Here is a 12,533-nt window from a genome sequence, read left to right as displayed (position 1 = left end):
AGTCTTATAAATCAGTTTCCGAGATCGGTGTAGCTGAACGCAGATTTACAGGCAAATACCGCCTTTCTGCCGTGGCTGGTGAAAGGAACGGCCGCCTCAGGGCAGCGGGGATGGCGAGGCGTCCCTGCTGCCCCTCTGCTTGGTTTTAGTGGGGTCTGCCGTGGCTGTTCGTTGTCACGATTCAGCCCCGAGCCGCAAGTAGCCTTGAGGGATGCTCACATCAAATGTGTACAGAACACGAATGGGCGCCTCTCTGGCACCGGAGCCACTCCGGCTCTGCGAGTTGCGGGGAGGGAGACCCGTGTGTGCGTGTAAAGTGGGGTGTGAGGGGGTGTGTGTGTGTATGTGAGGGAGGTCTGTATGTGTTTGTGTCTGTCAGAGGGAGGAATGAATGCAACGCGGGGTTACAAATACGGTATAACGCAGAGAAAAAAGGTTCCTGCCGGAGCAACCGGCCGTTTAGTAACTTGTTAATTCTCCACCTACAGACTCTCTCATTAAATACCGAGCCACGGGTGGCTAATGCAAAGTACAGAAGGCTGCAAATTTAGTGGGAGTTGCGTGAACTGCTTCAAAACAGTAACAAGTTTGTGTTGTTTTCTGTCACCGGGAAAAAAAAAAAAAAAAAAAAAAAAAAGAGCGAGAGAGCGTGTACCATTAAAATTTAAGATAAAAAAGAGGCAGAGATATTTCTATTGGTGAAGTTATTCTCATTAGTCCTAACAATGTTTCGCCATTAGACAAGGCTGGAGTCAGCCTCAGTCTCAAGATGTCAGATCTGCAAGCTTTTTTTTTTGCATGCACATTACATTTCTGTCATGCTTTGCAGCAGAACACGATATCCCCAAAGAACCCAAAGAAAAAAAAAATACTCTGACAGCAACCATTAGTTAAGAGTGCAATGAATAAACCCCTTGCACAAGAGTATCAGGACTAATTAAGATTCTGTTTAGCAGCCCTGGATGGAATGTTAATGTAGCTTTGGCTAACTGGGAATAAGCAGGGGGAAAAACTGCATTTTAAGAGGAATGCTGGAGTGATAACATCTCTCACTTCTTCTGTCCAAGGTCTGCCCAAGCCTGTTACAAAGTCATTATCTCAAATTACTCCTGTACTTCATTTTTAGAGGGTTTGGGCAAGATCCCCTGGCGTTGAAGCGCTGCCTAGAGCCTCACAAAGCCAATACTCTCTAAGGGGATAAAGGCTGAATCAACCCACTATCTCTACCTTCGAGAGTTTGCTGGTACCAGTTCCTTGGACAAATACAGCCAGGATTCTGGAGGCAGATTAGGATCTATTGCTGGCGTCTCCTCGCAAATCCCTAAAGGGTTTTTGACCCTTTGAAGTTTCGTCTATTTTGCTTACACAGAAGTTTACATGATTAAGTCAGGATTTTACAAGGCTCAACAAGGCAAATTTAGTCACCTCGGCACACTCAACACCAAAAAAAAGAGTAAAATATCCAGTTGTCCTGCTACTCGTTCAGCTTGAGAAATACTAGCATACCGTGATATTCACAGTGATTAATAAAGGAGGAAAAATATCTGCAAAACTGCTTTAGTAGGGGAGAGCAAAACCATCCCCTTTCCTCCCGGAGCTGCTGTTGTTATTATTATTACTATTATTATTATATTTTCCCCCAGCCTTTGATACAGTAATCCTCCAACCTCCTCCCCCCAACACTCCCATTGCGAGTTATCGAAAATACAGCTATTATTTCCCAAAGTCTTTTCCAGTCTTTCTAATATTTCCAGCCTGCATTCACCCCCTATCTAGGCAGTTGTGTTTGGTTTTTTTTAACTAGGTTCACCGTCGAGCAACAAGCTCTCTAAAGCAAACTTTTGCAGACGCTTTCCTTGTTAAAAGCAGCCTCGCATAATGCAAATCTTTGCTTGGAAGGAGAGGGTTAGGAATTGACAGCATTAACAGGCAAGGAGGAGCAGAGCTTTTTCTCGGGAATAGCTACCTATTTAAAGAAGTCCCCTGCCATCAGAGAGGAAGGCTGTAGCTAGAGACTGCATCTGGCCCACCATACTTGCATTGCCTTCTGTGGAACACAAAACAATCTCTTTCCCTCTCTCTCACAAAACAACACGTTTCTCTCTTCATCTCTCTCCTTCTCCCACCAGAGGGAAGATCACTGCTAGTGGATTACTGCTGCTGTTATTTTCTGCAAAGGAAGGAATGATTGGTTCAAACCCTGAATTGTTATAATTCTTATTATTATTTTATCAATATAACAACAACAACAATAATAATGTAAATAAATAAATAATCAGACCTGGCAGGCTGGAAAGTTTCTGTAGCTGGATCAGTGAGTTGCAGGGACAACAAGGGCAATCAAGCGAGCTGCAGATTTCTCTTCCTCAATTGATTTATAATTGATGAATGGATTTTCTTGTGCAGCTGCAGCGTGGTTAAAAACTATTGAAGAGGTAGGTGTCCTGGAAGGTGTTATTTTGTAAGGGAGACAGTTAGGAGTAACTGGGTGCATTTATCAGCAGGAGATCTGAGCAAGCAACATGATTACATTAGCTGTTAGTGGCTAGGATTCAACTTTCCATAGGCCTCCAGCACCTGCAGCCTGGTAGGTGACTCACATGGAAATGGGTTCCTGCTGGCTGCCAGCACTTCGGGACATTGTTCTGGCACAGAGCACCCCCCTGATTTTGGCGAGGAGCTCTGTGCACATTTCAATGGCAGGCCGTGCACCACTGCCATTCTGGCAGAAAACTGTTGGGTCTAGTTTTTCAAGAGAAAGGGGTGGGGGGATCATTATCTTAGAGCTTTTCTTTCTCTTCACATTTTAAGGAAGTGGACAAGATTTTTGTACCCTTAAATACAGGCATATTTCTTATTTCTGCTGTGATTTTGGATGAACCTGAAAGTTAAAGTATTTGCAGTGTGTCTTAAAGAGAAAGAAGCTTTAAAATGGGTACCAAGAGATATGTGAAACTGTTATTGTGTTTCTTGATAGTAGGTGTTTACCACAGGTCTGGCAGAACTTTAGGACCTGGTCCCTGAGTGGGGGGCTTTCCATATGTTCCAGATTCACATCGTAAACCATGTGGGCTTCAGTGTGGTATCTTGTTTTTGTGTTGCTCTTTGGGGGAAAAAAACCTCTTCAGAAAGGACAGGTCTCCAGGTATCAGGATCTCCCTGCAACCTTTCTGAAAGAGGTTAGAGCTGTATTCAAGAAAGGGACAAGATGTAAATGAAATAGAAAAGTCTTACTCAGATTCTTATCCTTGAGATCATCTTACTCGGCTTCTTACCCTTGAGATCACTCAGCTTCAGGATCACGCTCTTTTTTGACCTTAAACTCACCCAAGAAATCATGTGCTGTCTTTACTTATGTCTAGAAAGGTTTCAGCCTTCCCAGGGGTGAGGAGATTATGCCTGACTGTGTTTGGGATGCTGACCCCAGCAGGCTCCTACCCCACGTCCTTGAAGGGCTCAGGCTGGTACACCTTCCCTGAGCAGACCTAAAATTGCAGCTGCTCACAGAAGGTGGACACCCTTGCCATTTTCCATGCACCTAAGATGAAGTTGTTTCTGCTGGTGACAGCACAGCACAAGCCCAGCATGAAACCTTGGGAGAGAAAGAGAGACAGAAATGTATTCCCAGCAGAGTGACTTAACCTCTAGGCAACACAGCCACATCCCCACACTGCCTCTCACTCCCCAGTACTGTGCCCCTCACCTTCTTTTTCTGCACAGCTCCATCAGGTAGGGGGAGAGACACCCCCTATTCCCTCTTCCTCACCTCTCTGTGAGAGAGAGGACACAGAGACTTTCACATAGAAGCAGGCTCCAGCATATGAACGCTATTTTCCCTGAAATTTGGGTTGTGTGAGCGTGTGGAGGAAGACGATTTCAGCCACATTTTGCCTCTTTTTGTGTTTTCTAATGGATAGCTGCACACAGAGGAGGTGGCTTTCGTGCCCAGGAAGAAGGCTGTTCCAGACACAGCCTCCCTGCTGGCAGGGTCTTCTGGTAGGCAGCTGCCGAAATGCAGGTGAAGCTCAGTCCCACTGATGGGGCAGTGAGAGACAGTGACAAGGAGAAGCTAAAGGATATGTTTCTTCTTTCTTTTACTACTTGTTCTTCTACCTTCCTAGCAGGTAGGAAGAATCTTATTCTCATCACGTTTCTTCTGGGATAAGAAAACCAAACCCAAACCCAAACCCAAACAAAAAACCTCTGGTGTTGTGCTCAGCTCTATCTGTTTCTACAGATCATAAGATTCTATTCTTTGTTTCTTTGGTGAGTTTTTCATTTGTCTTCTAAGTTTTAAACTTCTTTCATGACAAATTTTGCACTAAAAGTCTGGGAGAGAGGGCTTAATTTACAAAATAATGAAATGTGGAATACTTATTACTTCAGCTCCAGGACCTGGGTGTTTAAGGTAAAAAAAAAAAAAAAACCAACAAAAAACCCCCCTCCAAACCCCTAAAACATACGAGATTTCCCATAAAACACTGAAATATCACTTGGATTTAAATTATTATTATTGTCAGCAAAGTGACTGCATAATTATATTTCTATTTCTCCATGTTTAGTCGGTCTTAATGTCTGTAAACTAGATTATCTCGTTTCATTGAGTCATACATTTTTTTAGATTCTTGTTAGAGCTGCAAAACGTGGTAATGGAGGAATAAAAATCTACCTTCTTCGGATTTTTTCATAGGAAATCACTTGGCTTGCAGAATACTATTGGTGAACATATACGAACGCATCATTTAATTTTCTTATGCTGAATTTGGAAAGTTGATCATTGCAAATAAGTTGTTTATATTTTTTTACAACAGTCACAAAGAATTATATAGTGGAATCCTCTGAACTGCCTTTGTGCAAAGCCGCTTCTGAATTACAAACACACACAATTCTACCGCAGCTGACTTTAGTGGGAGTTAAATACTCAAGAAGTAGCATTCAAATAAACTTTTATCTATAATAGCAAGAATGAAACTATTGTCTGGCAATTGACATAACAGGAAAAAATATTCACATAAACTAATAAACAGAAGAAACTACTCAGTTAAAAGCACAACTTTTTGGATGTTTTAGAGGACTAGCAACAATAAAAATGTCTGTGGAAATATGGTCTATAATATCCTTGAAAAATCCATACAGCTGAGTCCAATTTCTGTTATTGAATCCAGTCCTAAAAAAAGTGGTAAAGTTGAACTATTCATCCTTAAGTTATTTTAATGTAGTGTGCATATAAGCTTATTATTACTAATGGAGTAGTTTTGGGATTCTGAAGATAGTAAGTCACAGTGTAAATCCATAGTAAACTTGTTTTCAAGCCAATGAAAGGATTGGACAGCAGATAAATCTGTACATTTTGTTTCTGTATTTTTTTCCTTTTATTTTATTCTAATCCATTCTGTAACTGTAATGCCTGAGAATATTAAGCACAGTGTGCTTGTGTGAGTCAGTGGGAAATATGGCTTCAGTCACCTTCTTCCATTATCACACTGTCACTGGAATATTATGATGTAAAAGTATATAATGAATATGCAGAAAAAATCAACTGTAAGGAACAGCCTCTTTTAAAATATGTCAAGTCACTCATCAATACTGAGAAAACAGTTTCTAACATTTTCCTATTGTCAATTAGCTGGTTTTGCATTTAACGAGAATAAAAGAGTATGTCAGATCTAAAATCCAAAATCCAAAATGCACAGATTGAATGCAAGCCTGTTCAATTAAACAGAAGAATTGTTATATGGGAAATGTCATCTTTTTAGTGGAAAATCGTTATCATGGATATCCATCTTTATACAGAACAAAGTTCAGCAGAAAAAAGTGTGGTCATATAAAAATTACTTTATTGAAAAACATATTCATAAGAGGACAAAATTAAGATTCCACAGCCATTATCCACACTTCCAACTGCTTGAATTTAAAGGCTGAACAAGTTAAACGACTTCTTTTAAAAAATCTGTCTTTTTTTTTTTTTTTGTGTGTGTTTTTCTTTTTTTTTAATACTGTAATCCATAGGATCCCCTGAGTCGGGTCACATAGAGGAGGACAAAATTCCAGGTGCCTCTGAAGCCCAGGACTGTGATGTTCATGCCTTCAAGGCACACTGGGCATATGACAAGGAAGGCTATTGTCCTGAGCTGGAGTGCAGCATGGGGGTTGAGTAAATTTTCTTGCAGAAATGTGCTGTGAGGCACTCCTCCATCTCCAGCTCTGTGCCATAGCTTCTCTCCCAGTCTGTGATTCCAGATGCAGCTGGTTAGTAGATCACAGATCAGGTCAGGCAATTGCATTTGATGTGTGTGGGTCATATGTAAGACCCATATGTAAGAGAGAAGGAGGTGGGGGGGGGGGTGTGGAGAGAGAAAAAATAGCACTGCTTTGCAAATGTGCGAGGCACAAGCACAGCAAAAGGGAGATGTGTTGGGAATCAAATGGTACGAAATGTGTGAGATCTGATACTTCCTCATGTATGTTATTTCTACATTTTCTTTAAACAAGATAAAAAAAAAATGTGCTGTAACTACCTTTTACCATCTACCATCATCTGTAAGGATCCAGCATTTTTTGGATACACCTCATCAACCAGACTGAACACTCAATATATTAGGTAGTGTCAAGCGGAGGAGCTGTGACTGTGCTGGCCGCTGGGAGCTTAGCCTAACCACCTTCTTTTCACCTCACTTGCTGAAGCCATCAGATATTTCTGGAACAGCATCTACTGATGGTAGAGAAAGACTTCTTGTTTCTTGTCAGACAGACTTAGCTGTCACAGCAATCAGCTGATGGAGAGAGTAAAGAAGGGCAAATCCTGTGACCTACACTGAAGCTTGGAAGATAAATACCTAGTATTTAGAACACTCTCCTCAAGAGAAATGTGGTGTGTTTATACACAGGAGAGAGGAGGAGGAAACCACATTTATACCAAAATCAGAGCTTTATAATGATCAGCCAGGATTTGTCTACATCTTGAGACTCAGCTATCAACTTGCAACATAATGTTGGCAGTGCCCGGGTTAAAGGAGAGCTATATATTTATAAAATATATTTTACCTTGAAAATGTGACATCACATTATGGTAGCTCTACAGAATTACATGTTAAACATATTAATCTCTTCAAATATGTTAATAATCCATGAATCAATACATAAGGATCTATGAGTTGACTTTAAAGGAATACAGTGGCCTTTATCTAAGAATGTAAACATATTTAGAGGTATAATAGATAAACCTTGATGAGGTTAGGCTTTAAATTAATCCATTTAAGTTTTATGCATGCAACTGCTATTATACCTTGTAAGCGTCTCCTACATGAATCCCTTGAAAGGAAACCCAAATCTTAAGATAAAACAATGAAGATAGTCTTTATCCAACTATTCAGTTTATTGCCATGCATAAAGGGAATGGGACAGCTTCATAGTAATTTGAGAAAAAGACTTTCTAAATATGTTTGAGTTTTTTTCCCCTAAGTTATCAACAAATCAGGCTTTGCAGTGATAAGTAACTATGTGCAGCCATATTTCAATAAGTGTATTCAAGATCAACCTTGAAGAGAAACCTGGAGCACTGTAAGTTCAAGCCGCTTTCATCTCAGAACTCTAAATTCGTTTACATTTTTACTTGAGTATTATGTATATCTGAAGTGAAAATAGTTGCTGATGTTACTCAAAAGAGGCTGGTGAATTTACTAAGAGGAATTTGGCCCTACGGGTTTAATTGGAATTTAACATGAGAAAAAGATCATGTGTTTGACGTGATTACTTACAAAAGCAGGTAAGCAGAAAAACTTTGAAATGCATAAGAAATAACAATACTAGCAGATGGCTAAAAATAGATAACACTCAAAACTGAACAGTTATATGTACATATATGCTACAGATGTAGCTGGAAATGAGATTCCTATTTAAAGATGGATAGCATTTTCTTATGTAAAATTCTGGCGTGTTTCTTATTGTTAGATGTAATCGTTCAGACAAGAATTTTTATGACTGATGTCTGCCTCACACTGTGCATCTTGCTTTTATATAAAAAGAAAACTTCAACAAAATAGTTTAACTGTTTCCAGGAATGATAGGGAGAAATTATTTGGTTTGGTAATATTAAAAATCTGTGTGACCTTAGTGAATAAACTGCTTTAAAGTGAATGATGTAAATTTAAGAAGGAGGGTATCTTGAGACCAAAAAGAAGCTCAGATTTTTTTTTGCTTTTCCTGTAAAAATACACACCAATTTGTCAGAGTTATCACTGAGTATTCTTGATATAATAGTTTATAATTTATTTATTTGTAGATTTTATCTGTAATGTGTATGTTTGTATTGGGTTCAGCTGTAACAGTTGCCAAGGCTGGCAATGTCGGAGCAGAGCTAAGCATGTCATTCCCTATAATTGTTCCTCTTATGTGCCTCAGTAACTCTAGATGTGAGGGCAAGAAGACTTTTTCTGTTCTCATTCCTCCTTCATTGTCCTCCACGTCGCTTCAGGGCAGTCTGAAGAAGAACAGATTATTTCAAATAAAAGTCCGAGTGGGGAGCAGAGCTGGGACTGGGGCAGGTATCTGCAGGACTTAGGATCTGGAGGAGGTGGCAACAGGCACTAGAGCTGGTCGTGAACAAGGTCAAGCAGTAGAAACAAAAGAATTAAGAAGAGACGTGAAAATAGCTTGCGCAGAGGAAAAGATAGGGACGGAATATGGCAGATTAGAAAAGAACGTAAAAGGTCTACAGACACTGAAACAAATAATCTTCCAGAACCTGGGACAGGACCCAGGATTTTCAAGGTTCTTCTGCTACTCAGTAAATAACTGAGTAAATCACAGGCAATGTAAATCTCTTATTCCCCATAGCAGAGGATCCACAATCAATGTTGATTGTTCCCTTGTCTCAGGTGATAAACTTCTGCTGGAATCCACATTCCAGCACTATTGTCCACAATGTGTGAGTTGGAAAGATTTCATATGATTAACATTTTTGTCAGACTGAGAAACAAAGAAGTTATTATAATTTTTTCTTCTCTAGGCTCTGCCACATCCCACTTGATTGTCTGCTGGATAGACAGATCTCTGAGAAAGAGGCACTATTTCAAAAACTAGCCTTTACTTGTGGATTTCCTAACTTTTCAATGTTTGGCCTTGTAGCACTAAACTTTTGTTTAAACCTGATTCTTGAATGCAGCGAGCAATAGAAGAAAATGACATGACTTTTTGTCACTCATCATCCATTCTGTGATTGTTTATGTGTGTGCGTATGAATGTACACATATATGTGCTTTATTTATATGCATATATCTCATTATGTGTTCTCTTTTTTCATGCATCTTTTTGTGGGCCGAAGATGGAATAAAGAGTAGCAGGGAGCTACGTAATCCTGTAAACAGTTATTCTGGTGAAATAATTTACCTTATTCGAGTGAGCACTGCCAAATCCAGCATGAAAATTTGTGACATTGATGTTATTCAGATGTGAGAGTTTCTAGGATTGCAACTATTGACTGTAGTTATTTAGAGACTTTCTGTTTCTTCCAGCAGTGTTAGGGCTGCAATATGCTGTAACTAACTGATTGCAGCAAGGCTCCATGCTAAATTTATATATACAGAGCTCCCATATCTGTCCAAAAATGTATGCAGATAGCTAGTGTCAATGCAGGCACTGAGCCATTTGAAAGTTTAAAGTTACTGGTTTACATTAACATTTGCAGGATTTGAGTCTTGGTTATTTTGTTGTCTTCCTGAATGGGAAAAGGATATGGACAAGGCAAGGTTAAACTGCCAGATGTATTAGTCCTGCCAAAGTATTTGTAGTGTATCTAATGCTTTTTTTTGAGCCAGTTGGTCAGTCAGTCAGTGCTTCTCCCCCCAGAAATTACTCCTAGGAAAGAAAACAACTTAAGAATTTACTAACAGAAAGGGTATTTAAGAGAGAGGAGCATACTTTCTGCTTTCATTCTTGGAGAAATAAGATATGACACAACACAAAGTAACAAACATCTAATCTTTGATGCCATCCAAGAAGTAAAGAAGGAAAATTTTAAGGACCTGTCAGGTCTTTTTAAGGACCTTTTAAAATTTTAAGGACCTTCCCAGCTATGCAGATTAATAATCACACCAGCAAGAATTCAGATTTTTGGTTTTCATGTCTGTCTGTATACAGACATCCCTGTTTCTCCTGGTATTTGCCACACATGCATGCACATGTGTGTGCACACACATTTCTCTCTTGTATAATAGAAATTGTTACTTATGCACATCTGCAAGAAAGTTTGACCTCGGATGCTTTATGTTTGTATGTTTGGTAATCCTTGATTAGTATTTATGATACCAAAAGAGATATTTTGAAAGATTTTTGCAGTGGTCAATCAACAGTACTAAAAAAAAGTGTATATAAAACTTGTCATTCTAGGATAATTTCAGTATCAGATTAAGAGAGCATCATTACTATCTAAAAATAATGGCATTTTCATGAAGGCAATTCAAACTTGCTTGAACAGGCCTGTCATTTTCTGTGGCTTTACAGTTAAAAATTTCTCACTTTCATGAGCTCCTGTCTTGCCAGTAGCCATGTACTTCTTTGACACCAGTACGCTGAAGAAGGTCTGTTCTGTTACACCCTGCTGCTTGCCACCACATTGCATTGAGGGATGTATCATTCAAGGGTGAAGCTGGTTACTGGTGCCTGGAGATGTCTTTCTTTCCACTGAAGTTGCAGGGAATCAGCATGCTTAGGCTGAGCAAATTCCATGCTTGTGAAAGAATTGTGCTCAGGTTTGGCTCTAAGCAGGCAATATTTTGTTCAGCAGCATTAAAAACAAATGAAAAAGTGCACAGAGAGCCAAACTACGCAGGACTTCACACTAGAAATCCACCTCCAGATGCCTGAGGACATCTATTTGGGCTGATGGAAGTCCAGAGGGAATTCAGTTTTGTCTTCCCAAGACTAAGGAGCTTGTTCTCGATGTGGGGAACTGGGGGCCAGTTCTGGGGAGACAGGCACCCAGATCCTGCTCCATTTGGAGGGATGGGGTGGTTGTGGCTGCATCATGTTTGCAGCAGTGTTATGCTCGGTTTCACTTTCACCCTCTCGAGTGCATTCCTCTAGCAATCCCCTGCCCAGGCAGCTGTTTATTTTGCCTTTGTCCATAAGCCAGCCTTAAAAAAAAAAAGGGAAAAATTATTAAAATTAATCATAAGTGTCCACTATAATACTTTGCTTAGATATCTCTGGATTGTAGAGATTCCTCTTTGTAGACCATAGTGTTTTACACAGCAGGTTCTCACATGTCAGAGTGGATGTTTAGATTATATTGTTATGATATTCTCTTACAGGAAAAAATGAAAATTAACAAGAGCTGAGCAAGGCATAAAAAAACCCCAAACATAATACTGTTAGAAAGTGTCTTAAATATCACCAAAATCCTAGAAGCCTTGAGAAATACAAAAGGGAAAAAAAAAAATAGGATTGATTTGATACAGTATTTTTTGCTTTTCCCTTGGAATTTGTTGACACTAATATTTTTGAGTTACTTTTTTGCAGCTTGCCTTGTTACTGATAGAACTGACTTCTTCACTATTTCAGGTTGAACAGTAAACCCCAATCAAACCCAGAGGCATAACGTGTGGTAGCTAAATGTGACACTTTTCAGGCTTCTCTAAATTGATTGTTGTGGGTTGTGTTGTGCTGTCTCTTGAGTGGGTTGTGCTGGTTTGCAGACCGTACTGAAAATCCCTAAATTGTCAGAAAATCTCCCTTTTATTTAATTGAGATGTGGATAAAGTTTTAAGTGAAAGTATTTTTTTTTCATGTTTAAAAATGTTTGATAAGAATAATCTGTGCTGTGACTTTTCAAACCCATTCTTGGCTCAAAAAGGTGAAGTGGTTAATGCCTTGAGCATTTCAACTATTCAGGATGAACAATATACTCTATCAAATGCCCATGTTACTTGTCAGCAATAGGTAGAGATATTTGTGCATGCTGTTATTTTTTGAGATTGGCTGTTAAGTAGTTTTCTGAGTGCCTTTAAACAATAACTGGGACACAAATGTGATTATTCAGTATATTGTTTGATAGAATTAAATTCTTATAAGAACCATGCGACTGAACATCAAAGTGACTTGACAGTGTTTTTGGTGTTTAAGTTGAACTCACTTTACCCTGTGTTTTTGGTTGTTGCGTATTTGTTCACTTTTCTTCTTCTTTTCTTCTTTCATTTTTTTTTTCCTGCAAAAAAATGGTGAGTGTAGTTTGATCACTTGGCCAAGAATATTTACTTCATGGATTACATTATGAATCGATTATAACTGTAGCTAAGAAGGAGGGTGAATTCCCCTAAAGTTAATATTTGTTGTTAAGCAAATCTGGAATATAGATCAACTGCAAGTAACAAACATGATGAAAGTGAATCTGGAATTTCTTACATCTCCTCTAGTAAAATATAAACAGATGCAAAATGTCCAACATCATATTTTTGGTCACTTTTTGATGCATATTGTTATACCTAACCTCCAACGTTTCATAAGAATTCTACATTGTGAATATTCAAGATTTTATT

This window comes from Lathamus discolor, chromosome 2, assembly GCF_037157495.1.
Source record: "Lathamus discolor isolate bLatDis1 chromosome 2, bLatDis1.hap1, whole genome shotgun sequence".
NCBI classification, from domain to species: domain Eukaryota; kingdom Metazoa; phylum Chordata; class Aves; order Psittaciformes; family Psittacidae; genus Lathamus; species Lathamus discolor.
This window is presented reverse-complemented; position numbering follows the sequence as displayed.